The sequence below is a fragment of the Protopterus annectens genome, chromosome 7.part0, assembly GCF_019279795.1.
Source record: "Protopterus annectens isolate FY-2018-M chromosome 7.part0, PAN1.0, whole genome shotgun sequence".
Classification (NCBI taxonomy): domain Eukaryota; kingdom Metazoa; phylum Chordata; order Ceratodontiformes; family Protopteridae; genus Protopterus; species Protopterus annectens.
Window position 1 is genome coordinate 912664315 of NC_056739.1, and position 13288 is coordinate 912677602.

At 42.1% G+C, this 13288-nt stretch overlaps 1 protein-coding gene across 1 annotated transcript in view; it reads right to left on the bottom strand.

The window, feature by feature from the left end:
• Positions 1-13288, bottom strand: part of CSNK1G1 (casein kinase 1 gamma 1) — a 1702676-nt gene that overhangs the window by 1372074 nt on the left and 317314 nt on the right. The window lies entirely within an intron of this gene.

Here is a 13288-nt window from a genome sequence, read left to right on the forward strand (position 1 = left end):
TGTCAACATGCTGAAGATTTGTGGATCCAGTTTCCATTCGTGTGGGTCCATAATATTTCTGCTTAGTTCGTCTGCCAGAGTATTTTGCTTTCCTGGCAGGAATTGAGCTTGTAGATGTATCTGATGAGTCAAGGCCGTGTTCCACAATGCCATGGCTAGTCTGCAAAGAGGGTAGGAATGGGTACCCCACTGCTTGTTTATGTACCACATGACTGTGGTGTTGTCTGTCTTTATCAGTTGTTGTCCTGGATGAAGATAGTCCTTGAAGGCTGTCAGAGTATTCTGTACAGCTAGCATCTCTTCTGATTGATATGTAGGTGCATTTGATTTGGGCTCCATTGGCCCTGAATGCATCTCCCTGCCAGATGCCCCCCCCCCCAAGCATAATCTGATGCGTCTGTAGTCAGGGTTTGGGCGGCAGGGGGTGGAATGAATGACCGTCCCTTGTTCTGGTGGCAGGCCTCTGCCCACCATAGGAACTCTAGTTGCAGGCAAGGAATGATAGGAATCATTGTTTCCAGGCTGTGACAATGTTGACTCCATAAGCTTTTTAGGTACCACTAAAGTTTCCTCATATGCAGTCTTGCATATGGAATTAGAAGAATGCAGGAGGCCATGAACCCCAAGGCCTGCAGAATTTGTCTTGCAGATAGCTGGGTTTTTATGGCCACCTGTTTGAAGGAAGTCATCAAGTGAATTTGTTTTTCTGGTGTAAGTTAAGTCATCTGGGCAGTTGTATTCAAGCTTGCACCCAGGAATGTAATTATTTGAGAGGGTACCAGTCGTGATTTCTTTTCGTTTATGGTGTACCCTAGACATGTTAGAAGCCATTTTACAAACGCCAGATGTTTTAGAAGAGTGTCCTTGCTATCTGCCTGAATTAGACAATCGTCCAGGTATGGATAAATTTGAATATTTTTTTGCCTGCAAAATGCAATTACTGGTGCCAGGCACTTTGTGAATGTGAAGACCCTGGGCACAGTAGATAAGCCAAAGGGCAGTGCAGAGAACTGGTAATGCAAATAGCCTGCTTTGAAGTGGAGGTATCTTCTGCAAGATTCCCTGGTTGGGATATGCAGGTAAGCCTATTTTAAGTCTAGAGTTACCAGCCAAGCATCCTTGCCTAGCATAGGTAGCAACTGTTGGAGAGTCAGCATCTTGAATTTTGGAATGTCCAGAAATGTATTTAGAATGGATAAATCCAGAATTGTACGCCATGATTTGTCTTTTCTGGGTACCAAGAAAAGCTTGAATAAAAACCTTCCCCCTTTTCTGGTACTGGTTGAATAGCCCCCATATTCATGAGGGACATAACTTGTTTCTGGGTCTCTGCCCACTGATTTGGAGGCAGATCTGGCCATCCGTTTGGGATTGGCAGTGTGTGAAAATTGAATCTGTATCCCTGGGATACTATATTTAAAACCCATTTGTCCTGGGTTATCAGTTGCCAGTTTCGTGCATGAAGTGCCAATTTTCCCCCAAAAAAGGTGGCCAAAAGATAAGTGCTTGGTGACTGCAGTGGAAAGTCATTGAGACTGTTTACCGTAGTAAGGTGCCTTGTTACTTCCAGCTTTGGAGGTGGAGGCACCCCATTGATTTGTTCTATAAGTTCCTTGCGACTGAAACCTGGAGCCTTTGGAATGTCTGGGTTTGACCTGAGCGGCCCTAGTGGGTTCTGGAAAGGACCAGTTCTTAGTAGGCCAGTGCCTACTGAACCTGGGTGGCTGCACTTGTAGGAAATCGTTCAAGGTTTGCATAGATTTAGCTTCATCTTCCAACGTTTTCAAACTTCTTCAGCCTTATTACCAAATAGACTGTCCTGCTGTAAAGGAGCATCCAACAATTTTGCTTTAACATGGTCAAGCAGATTTTGCTCCTTGAGCCAAACATGCCTTCTTATCACAGATCCAATTACAGCAGCCCTGCAAGATGCCTCCAAGAAATCAAAGCCACATTGCAAAGTATGTTTTCCAACTTGTTCAGCTGAATGCAATAAATCCTGCAACTCTATTTTCCACAGTCAGAAATCACATCATTTTCTGTTTAAGTAAATCCATGACATGCTGTTGATATTTAAGCATATGAAATTGACAGTTTAAAGCTCTGATTGCCAAGGTTGCAGACGTGTAAACCTTCTTACCCCATCTATCCAGCACCCTGGAATCTCTATCAGAAGGGGTAGGATTTTTAGCAGTAGAAGTCTTAATGCACTTGGGACCCTGAGAAATGGTTTCAGGGTCAGCAGTAGGGTTTCTAAAGAGGAATTTGTGGGAGTCAGGAAACCTGTAGTATCTGTCTGGCTTACTAGGAGCCGGAGGCAGGGAATCAGGAGCCATGTAGGACTCTGAGAAAACATCATCAACAATATCTAGAACAGGAGTTATAGCCAAAGGCCTATGCTGAGGAAGAAGGAAATCCCTAAGTTTCTTTTTAGATTCTGAAAAATCCTGACTTTCCCAGTGAAAGTGTTCCCTTAAGGTATGCAAAGTTTCTCCAAAAGAAAAATCCTCAGGAGGAGAAGCAGAAGGGATGGAATCTTCTGCATCAGCATCCTCATAAGTGGGAATAGATAATTTCTGATCAGAAGAAATAGAAACCTGATCTGAAGATTCATAGTCAGTGCCTTGCCTACGCCTCTTGGCAGGAGGGGGATGGGTACCCCTGATCAAGGTAATTAAATACTCAGCCATTTTGATCATTTGCTTTTTAGGCATTGGGGCCTGTGTACACGTAGCCCAGGCGTCATTTTTTTAGACACAGAAGTAGTTTTTGGCCTTAGTTTTGAAGAAGGCGTCGGTTTAATATACAAATCTTTAGGCCTGAAAACACACTCAGAAGCCAATGCCTGCTCAGTGGCTCCAGACCCATCTACAGTAGAGACATCCGCGGATTCAATACTTAAATCTCGCGGCATACCGGACTCAGAATGGGTCTCAGTACAGGCCTGCAAATCAAAAGTAGCAGGTATCAGGGGCTGCGAAAGCGCCTCACTGAGTACCGGCGACTGGCTTAGGAGAAGCTTCGTCATCGGTTTTGGACCTCAACGGCCTGTCTCTGTCTTTTTCTTTGCGTTTTTTAGGTATTCCGGTAGTCGGATTGCTAACCGACAACATTTTTGGATAGTTAAATCTCGAGCCAAAATATTTAGATGCAAAAATATACCGACGTTTAATAAATTTAGCACAAAACCGACAGCAAGCTATGTTGTGGTCAGGGCCTTGGCAAGGAATACAGTACAAATGAAAATCCTTATGCGGTATTTGCTTCCCACAAGTAATACAATTATTAACTTCAACAGACATCGGTAAGGAGCAAGAAAAAGTTTCCCCAATGGGGTACTTAGCTTTTAGGTAAAGACTTTGGTTCTGAAACTCAAAACGCAAATTTCAGGAGTCGGCCGACTGGCACTTGCGAACTGCTTCTGCTTCAGGCACCTCGCAGCAAGAAAGATTGATGTAATGGTGTCGGCTGCATGTTTTATACCCCTGATGACCTGACATCATGGAAGAAGGGACAACAACCGACGCAGGACCCAAGACTTTGTTAATCAGGCCGCCTGAGGGCAACCTGCCAGCAGATTACCTAAATGTAATGACTGCAACAGTGAAACACGAAGGACATCCACATTGTAAGGTGCGCTTAGTTACTTGACTTGCAGAATTCATTAACGCTTGTAACTCTTCATTTTCTGCACAAGCAGGAAAGGAAGACATTTTTTGTTTGAGGAGTTCCATGGAACTGACAATTTAGTGCTCTAATAGCAAAAGTAGTAGAGGTGTATACTTTTTTACCCCATCTGTCTAATGCTCGGGAATCCCTATCTGAGGGTGTGGGATTCTTAGCAGAAGTTGCTTTAAATCCTTTATGCAATTGCGAGATTGCCTCGGGGTTAGCAGTAGGATTTTTTAATAGAAATTTGTGAATCAGGGACTCTATAGTACCTGTCTGGTTTCCTGGGAGCAGGAGGGAGGGTGTCAGGAGTTAAACTGGATTCCATAAAAGATCTAGGAATTCCCTGAGTCTCTTTTTTGACTGAGGGTAGTCCTGACATTCCCACTGGAAGTGTTCCTTAAGGTATGTAAGGTTTTCCCAAAGGAAAAGTCCTCGGGTGGAGAGGCTGAAGGGATGGATTCCTCTGCATCAGAATCCTCATAAGCTGAGAGGGGTTGCATATCTTCATAATTAGATGCATCAGAGTCATCGGACTCCTGTTCAGATAAAACTACTGGGGACAAATCTCTTTTTCTTTTGGAAGGAGTAGCCTGGCTTCCCCTGATGAGCATTATAAGGCCTTCCACCATTTTAAGCATCTGAGACTGAGCCAAGGAAGCAGGAGCCTGAGATTGGGTCATCTGTTTCTTGGGTGTGGTTCGTACCCTGGGCCTTAGAAACTCAGTAATTTTCGAAAGAACAGTAGACACGAAAGAAGTCGTCGGTCTGCGTCGAGAATCAGTAGTGCGAAGTACTTCCTCAGAAGCCGGTGCCTGCGCTCAGCGGCCCCGAACCCATCCAAGGTATAGAAATCCGCAAGATCCTTAGTCGATTAAGAGTCTTGCGGCATAACGGACTCAGAAAGATTCTCAGTAGCGACCTGCGAATCCACAGAAGCGGGAAGCAGGGGCTGCGAAAGCGCCTGACTGAGGACCGGAGAACAGACGACTAGCTTAATAGAAGCGTCATCAGCAGTTTTGGACCTGTGCTGTCTGTCTTTATCTTTATGTTTTTTTGGAAGATATGCTGTCGGTTGGCTTGCCGAAGCCATATCGAAATTAGAGGACTGAGAGAGAAAATATCTAGCTACAATAAGGGCCCAATGACGTGTATAGTTCTGTAGTTGTACAGAGCACAAAAGCAACAGCGGGGGAGGTCGTGGTCTGGGCCTAAGCAAGTGACGCAGTAGGAATGAAAATCTCGGTGTGGTATTTGCTTTCCACAGGCGAGCAATTGTTAACATTTTCTGACATCGGTTAGAGCAAGAAAAAAGGATCCCCAATGGGGTACTTAGCTTTAGAAGACTTCAACTTCAATTTCAGAAACGAAAAACTCAGGTACAGGCCCAACTGACACTCGTGCGAACTGCTTCTGCTTCAGGCTCCTCGGCATGAAAGACTGATGTAATGGCATCGGCTGCCTTAACTTATAACACTGATGACCTGATGTCAGTCCTGGAGCGATGGAAACCGACACAAAAATACTAAGCCTCTGGTATTCAGGCCGACTGAGGGCTACCCTGGCAGGGATAACCCCAAGTGTGATGACTGCAACAGTGAAACACGAAGAACATCTGGTAGTTACTAGCCCCCAGCCTGAAATGTAGAAAGCTCCTGTAGGACCCGTCTACCTTTACATGATGGTTGGAGATCTTGAGGTCTACTGAGCACATTCAATCATCCTTTCTCAGCAGGGGTAAGATGAACTGCACTGGTAACCATCTGGAATTTGGTCCGTTTCACAAACAGTTTCAGTTTGCTTAAATCCAAAATAGGCATGAGGTTACTGTTCTTCTTTGGTACCAAAAAGAATCAGAAATAGACCCCAGATCCTTGCTGGTCTGGTAGGACCACTTGGATGACTCTGTTTGGGTGCAGTTTATGAATCTCTACTACTGCTTGCAGTCTCCGATGGGGTGGAATGCCTGGGAGACTATTGTGATGAAAGTTTGGGACTTCTAAAAATGAAACAGAGTAGCCTCTGGAAATGAACATCTACAGCCCCATAGCAAATCATTTTTCATCTGCACATGGGGGATTGGGGGATGGTTTGTTCTTTAGTGTATTAGCCCAACCACATCTGAGTAGAGGGGGTAGTTTTAAAAAAAAGAGTTAAATAGATTAGAATGTAGAATGATTATAAATTATAGGACAATACATCCTAAAGGAATGCATCTGGATGTCAATTTAACCATATAAGAATGCATTTATTACACGTTGAATTATCGTGTTACTTAATGAATATAAAAAGGACATTTTAATATATTTTTAACCTTTTTGTTTAAACAATTTGCTTGATAGTGTGTTAGTAATGAGGCTGTTGCATCGAATAACCGATTGTTTTATGGGAGCACTGGGTGCATAAGTTGAATCAAGTTGTAACGTGTGACTCATTCCAAGAAGGTGAAATGCCAAGGTACCAGAATAAATTTTTGAAACTTTATGATCTGCGTGGCGTCTCTGAACATCACCCAGAGAGGCTTGCAGATTGATCTTTTACCTGCTGGGGAATTTATGGTGCAAGAGAGGGATCTGTTCAATGAATGGAAATTGGCAGCTTTGAATTGCACCTTGAACTGGCTCCAGATCTTGATTAAACGTAACCTTAAGGACTTTAGATAAGTTACGAAAAGAGATCACGGAGGTACAGGATGTTTTAGTGAGTGAAGCATCCGAGGTGAGACAAAGGTTTTATGAATGGTACATAAGCAAAGGTACAAGTTGAGATTAATGTTTTGGAGCGGAAAAAGAAAAAGCTTAACAGGTACATAAATGATTTTGATAACATGGTATATTCCTGGCAACGGAAGGGACTTTCTAGCAGAGGAGGAGCTACTGAAACCAAGGAATTACATGACTCTTTTTTCTTCGGGTGATACAAGTTTGAGTAAAAAAAAAAAAACAAAAAAAAAGAGCATAATCTGAAAATGTGCAAGTGGTGGAAGCTGTAGACTCTCCAAAAAAAAAAAACCCCACACAATCCTCACAACAGGGATATGTTCGCAACAAGAAAGGTTGAGGAAAACACAACAAAAAGTGAGAGACTCCCTGGTATGTTTCCCTGAACTCTATTGTACACAGTTCTAGTGAATACACTTTTGAAAAATTGCGGATTATTAACTTATGGCTTACAATTGACTGAAAATGTTAGAAATGTGTTGTTAAGGAGGGCAAAGATTGTCCCGACTAGAATACCATGTTTAGCAGATCTGATATTGGAGGTCAAATGTCAAAACTTTATTTGAAAGTATATTTTCAAGACAGTGGTAGATCAAATGCATCCAATGATGCATCTAATTATGATGCACTGCTGGATGTAAGTTTATATGAAACTGATTTTTTTTTTAACTGTTGGGGAAAGGGGAAACTGATGCTAATAATGCTGATTTGTATGACTCTGCTACTGACATGCAAAATGAGGGATTCTGCACAAGCTATGGTCATTTATCTGTTCCTATGTTTTCTACCAATAGTTTTTTTATGCCATCACAAAATTCTTTAGTTGTAAATATGTTTGAGAATATGGTTTGTAAGAGGGTAGAACATGAATTTAATGCATTTTTGAATAAAAAGATGAAGCATAACTTGACAAAAGATGAATTGATAAATTTACCAAATGTACATTCTTATTTAGACGAGCATGTTTTTAAGGAAGTTGACAAGGGTGGTAATTGGGTTGTTATGAGTAGAGAACAATATAATGGGATAGCTAATAAGTTAATTTGTGAAGCTGAAAATTATGTTGAACTCACCAACAACCCGCTTAAAAAGTTTAACTTGGAATTATATGAACTGCTGGAAAGAGGGGAATGGCTGGGATTCCTGGGGGGGGGGGGTAAAGATGTTGAGAAGTTAATTGTTAAGGAACCCAGGGACACCAAATTCTATGCTATCCCAAAAGTCCTTAACAGTTTGTCCAATCCTCCAGGGAGACGTATAATATCAGGAATATGCTCATATTTGGAAAATGTGGAGATATTTCTAGATTTTCAGTTTAAAAAAAATAACTTTCTAGGGTTTCTTCTCATGTGAAACATACAGTAGAATTGTGTAATTGTTTGAAAATGGTGGAATGGCAAGATGATTATTTTTGGGCCAGAGCAGATGTTAGTGCATTGCACACTAACATTGAAATTAAGTTGGGATTGGAAGCAATGGGTAAGGTGATGGGTGAAGGTCCTCAGACCTCTTATTCGTTGACCATTCTGGAAATGTGTCTCAGCCATAACTAGTTTAGATGGGACAAAAGAATTTTTTTTGCAGAAGAGGGGAACAGCGATGGAGGCATCTTATGCCCCAACATATGCCATCATTTATATGGGTGAATTTGAGAGGCAATTCATGTATCCTATTGTGTATTTTTCAAAGACTGTGGTGGGTTATAAAAAGGTTTACTGATTTGTGTGTGTAGAGGTGGAAAGGAGGGATTTTTAGAATTTGTGACAAAAATTTATGACAACCCACATGGTTTGAAATTTACTTGTCAACTAAACTCTGAGGATATAGCATTTTTAGATGTGGAATTTTATGTTGGTGGTGGAAACAGGGTTCAGTTTGGGCCTCATGGGAAACCCACTTCTGTCAACAATTTTCTTCATGCATACAGCATGTAGGCCGCTACTTAATTAAATCATTACCTTATGGGAAGTTTAAGAGAATTTATCAAAATACATCAGATATTAAATTGAAGGACAATTATTTGAATGAGGTTCAGAATAGATTGTTTGCACGAGGTTATTCTGAATCAACATTACTGGAAGCCAAGAACAGAATTTTGAGACAGAATAAGGGGTTTGGTAAATACTGTGGAACCTATGAGAGGGGTGTGAAATATAAAAATAGAGAAGATAACATGTTTTTGTAATGAAATGTTCCCCTTTTCTGCCATTTTAGAAAAAAATAGTCAGGGAATCTTGGCATATGGCATGTTATGATGTTACAATAGGACACTTATTTCCTAAACATATCACTTTCTCATATGGAAGCTACAGCAATCTGAAATAATTGCTAAGTGGGGATGTGATGATAGTAGTGGGGACACGTGCTTGCAGAAGCTGTTCTGTATGTAGCAAGCTTAGGAATCTAAATGGCCACAACATTAATGGACAGGACTACAGAGCAAGGGAGCCTTTTGATTGTAATTCTTTAGGGGTTGTTTACATTGTTAGATGTGGTTGTCCAACATACCATTTTAAAGTTGGACAAACTAAAAGGAAGGTGAAGGTTAGAATAATGGAACATCTGGGGGATATTAGGAGGAAGACCATCAATAGCCCTGTAAGCAAGTAATTTTTTATCTGCACATGGGGGAATGACTTGTTCTTTAGTGTATTAGCCCGACCACATTTGAGTAGAGAGGGTAGTTTTAAATAACAGTTAAACAGATTATAATATAGAATGATTATAAATTATAGGACATGAAATCCTAAAGGAACGAATCTGGATGTCAATTTAACCTTACAGGAATGTATTTATTACATGGTGAATTATTGTGTTATTTAATGAATATAAAAAGGATGTTTCAATAAATTTTTAACCTTTTTGTTTAAATAACAATTTGTTTGATAGTGTTGTTGATAATGAGGCTGTTGCACTAAATAACTGATTAGTTGTTTAATGGGAGCACTGGGTGTATAAATTGGATCAAGTTCTAATGTGTGACTCATTCCAAGAGGGCGAAAAACCAAAGTACCAGAATAAATTTTTGAAACTTTATGATCTGTGTAGCGAAGCTGGTATTATGGCGTTTCTTTTTTTTGTCTCTGGAAATGACTTATCATCCATGCATTCGAGGTGATGGCCACGCAAGCTTCTGGCTGAGGAGCCAAGCGACCTCAGACTACCTCCAGAGTAGGGTTACTGAAAGGGTGCAATGGAGTAAGCCCTGTGGAAACTGATTCGGTGGACCATCCCTGCATCCATTATGATCCCCACTTCCTCGGGAGTAATCCTCTAAAGCAGCATCCTGAGAAGAATCATGCAACTTTCTGAAAAAGAGGCATTTACCCCTGTTCTGAATCCTCTAAAAGGTTTATTGAAGGGTGGCAAAGCATACTCCTATGGTGGAAAGTGTCCTCCCATCTTGCTCGCTCCTTGTTAGAGTATCTTTAACTTTCATACTCAGAAAGGAGGAATCAAATGGAGTATTAATGAAGGATGCCTTGAAGCAATCCATAAAGTTGCATAATCGCATCAAAGCATGGTGTTGCATGGCAATGCTATAGCCAGACACTCAAGATACTCCATTGGCTGCATTAGAAATGAGCCTAATGGAAATATTGGTGACAAACAGCAGGGTAGAAAACTGAGTCTCCAGCATCTTGCAAGTCTCCAGAGACTGCTGCTTCTTAACATTCCTTGACACTTCAAACATCAGGTCATGTTGGGAGTCTGGTCAAGTGTGATTAAGTAGATCAAGTGCACTCAAGGCAAAAGTAGCTGAGGCATAGGAGTGCTTCCCTAAATTATCCAAAGCTCGAGACTCCCTATTTGGAGGGTGGATTAAAGAGCTCTATCTCTACGCATTTTCTTCTTTATAGCAGCTGTCAGGACAATAGCACAGATGACTGTACCCTCACTACAATGTGGCCAGTCTTTGGGAGGTGCAAGCACCCTACTGAGCATCTTGGGGATGGGCTCCACTGTGTCTGGTTCCCTCCATGCCCTCCAGGGCAACAGGTCTACGAACACATCCAAAGGAGGAACCATCCAAGGTGTTTACGGGCCCATGCCGAAGGCCTCCAAAAATACTGATTCTTCTGGACAGGGGGCTTCAGTGGTCGAGTCTCCACATTGGTGAAGCATTTCCAACATCACCAAATGAGGTGTCATCCCATGGAGACTTAGGGGACCCTACTTCTTCTTTAAAGTCAGTATCCTCCATGAGAGATTCCTCCGAAGAGTCGAGATGTTTCCTCGTACAACTCTCTCCTCCTTCCCTGAAACATACTCCTCCACTGATGCCTGGGGAGAGGGGGAAAGGCTGGAAGCTCCACTAAGGGAGAAGGATGGAGACCCACCGACACAGGCTGTCCAGCATCAGACTGATTAATGGTCATAGGCCCAGATGAGAAAGGGTATGGAACACTGCCAGGGAAACCCAACCCATCTCCTGAAAGAAGAACATCCTTTCTAAAACATCTAAGGCCTGGTTGCCCAAGCACCTCACGACTGATTGCGTGCTTACAACATTGTTATTAATGTGATAATTTGTGGGGACATCACTCAAAGGGGATGATTGTGCATTTTTTGGCATTTAGCTTGAGGCCATGTTTCTGGCACCAGTCATTTGTTTGGGTGAGACCCTCTTGTAGCTTATTCAGAATTGTTTTATTAAGTCAGTAATGTGAATTCTTTACTTTATTGCAAATTTGTTGACTTATTTTTGTGGATTATAGTATTGTAGGACTGCTAATGTTGATATTGTATGTAGATGGACTGCTGGAGTGGTTTTCCCAGTGAGAAATGCTAGTGCTGTAGTGAATATCTGTTCATTTGTAAAAAAAAAAAAAAAAAAAAAAAAATCTATATATTAACTAAGATGTTAGCGTTAACTGTTAGATTAGAGAATTAAAATCAGAATGAGAATTAGAATTTTAAGGCAAATATTAGGCATTTATTACATTTATTAATTGTTCGAATGCACCTACAGTACAGCCAAGAGGTCGATTTTGGTCTCCCGTGGTAGCGAAAGAGTTAACTATATGATATATTTTATATGCGGCCCCAAGACAATTTCTGTTCACTCAATGCGGCCCCAGCAAGCCAAAAGGTTGGATACCCCTGATCTAAGGCAAAGGAGGAAGCTGGCCTCCTGGAATCAAGGGTCCAAGTACCAGAAGGTAATGGAGACTAGTGCCTGAGAGAGCTCTACCTAGCCCTAACGTCGAGATCAGAGCCAAGTTGTCAAAAGCCGAAGCTCCAGGCGGGAGAGATGAACCCGAAGCAGGGACTGTTGACACCGACCCAGAAAACTCCTGCTTTAACACTGCAGCTCATGAGGTCCAGAGTACCTCCACAGTACAGTCTATTCAACCAAGGAATAAGTATGAGCAGAGGACAGCCAATCGTTCAGATCTGACAGTGAGGGTGGGAAAGTAGCTTGGCCTGAAGACCTCCCATTCAAACAGGCGGCGGGAGGAAGCCAGATAGAGCTGAAGGTCTGTGAACAAGACCCAGACCAGAAGGGATCAAGGCCTAATTGCATCAGAGTCTGCAAAAATGATCTCATCGGCTCCTCCAAGTCGGAAGCTATAATGTTGTTCAACAACCTCGTTAATTGGATGGATGAAACCACCAACAGTGGCTTGGAAGGCCATTTGGAGTAGTCAAACCCATCTGTCAGATCCAAGCTAGGGAGACCCAGAACCAGGGCAGTGAAGATGATTACTCCTCTGCATCTATCATTGGAGTTGTCAGAGAAAAGTGGAAAGCTGTCCTACCTTAAAGAGTCCCTTTAAGTAGAAAAGTTTTAGGAAGGTTAGAGCCAGAGATGGAGCCTTACTGTTGGTCGGCACTGAGAGAAATTGACTCCAAGGAGTTGGAGCCAATGTTGGCTCCGGGGTAGCTGGGAGACCAGAAAGTCTTGAGATCGTCGAGTCCAGGGAGCCTAAGGAAGAAGGACCGGGACTAAAAGAAGAAGAGGACCTTTTTAAATCTCCCTTGAAAATTTGGAGTCCCATGAATGCTGCTTCTCGGACCCGGCCTTCAGAGCTGAGGGAGAAGCAGAAGACTACAATGAAGAGCTGGAGGGAAGAAGATTCTTGAGGACCAACTTGGCCTGACAATCACTGATCACTCTGGATCCAAACTACTCACAAATGGAGCATGCCAAATCCAGATATGATGCTCCCAGGCAATAAACACAGCGATCATGAGCATCCTGCAATGGCAGCTTGTGCCTGCAGTCAATGCAATTCTCAAAACCCTTATCCATAGTACTACAATACTAACAAAAGGCAATAACCAAAACAGTGCCCACTACACAAAAGATACAAGCTTCTATAACTACCTACACTGATAAAACACTAAGCTGAACACACTACAGCAAGAAAAATCCCAAAAGGCAGGAAACCTAACTACAGGACGAAATACTTAAAATACAGCAACCTGCCTACCTAACACACACAACATTATCTATGCTAAGATAGGGATAAGGGATTCAAAACCACAAACAAGCAAAGATACGCCTAAATAGAGCCAGATCGAGCTGTCAGGAATGGCGACAAATTGCATCTGAGAAGTAGGGTGAGGAGTAGGGAACTGTGAGTAAGAAAGGATGAGCCTGGCAACTTCGAAGTCTGAAGGAATCGACCAGTGTTGGATCAGAAGTGGATCCAATAACCCATAGGTTGAGGCCAGAAGGAGCAGACATATTATTGTATAGATGGATGCACTTCTTATATTCACAATTCCAGACACTGGTCATCTAACTTCTGTTGGCTAGGGATGATGCAAAAACTGGAAATTGGGAAGACCTACGAATTAGTACTGCAATATTGAGTACGAAGATAATCATGCAGTTATGTCAGTTTTCTACTATGATGTTTATACCTTTTATCAGATCACACCATTCATGA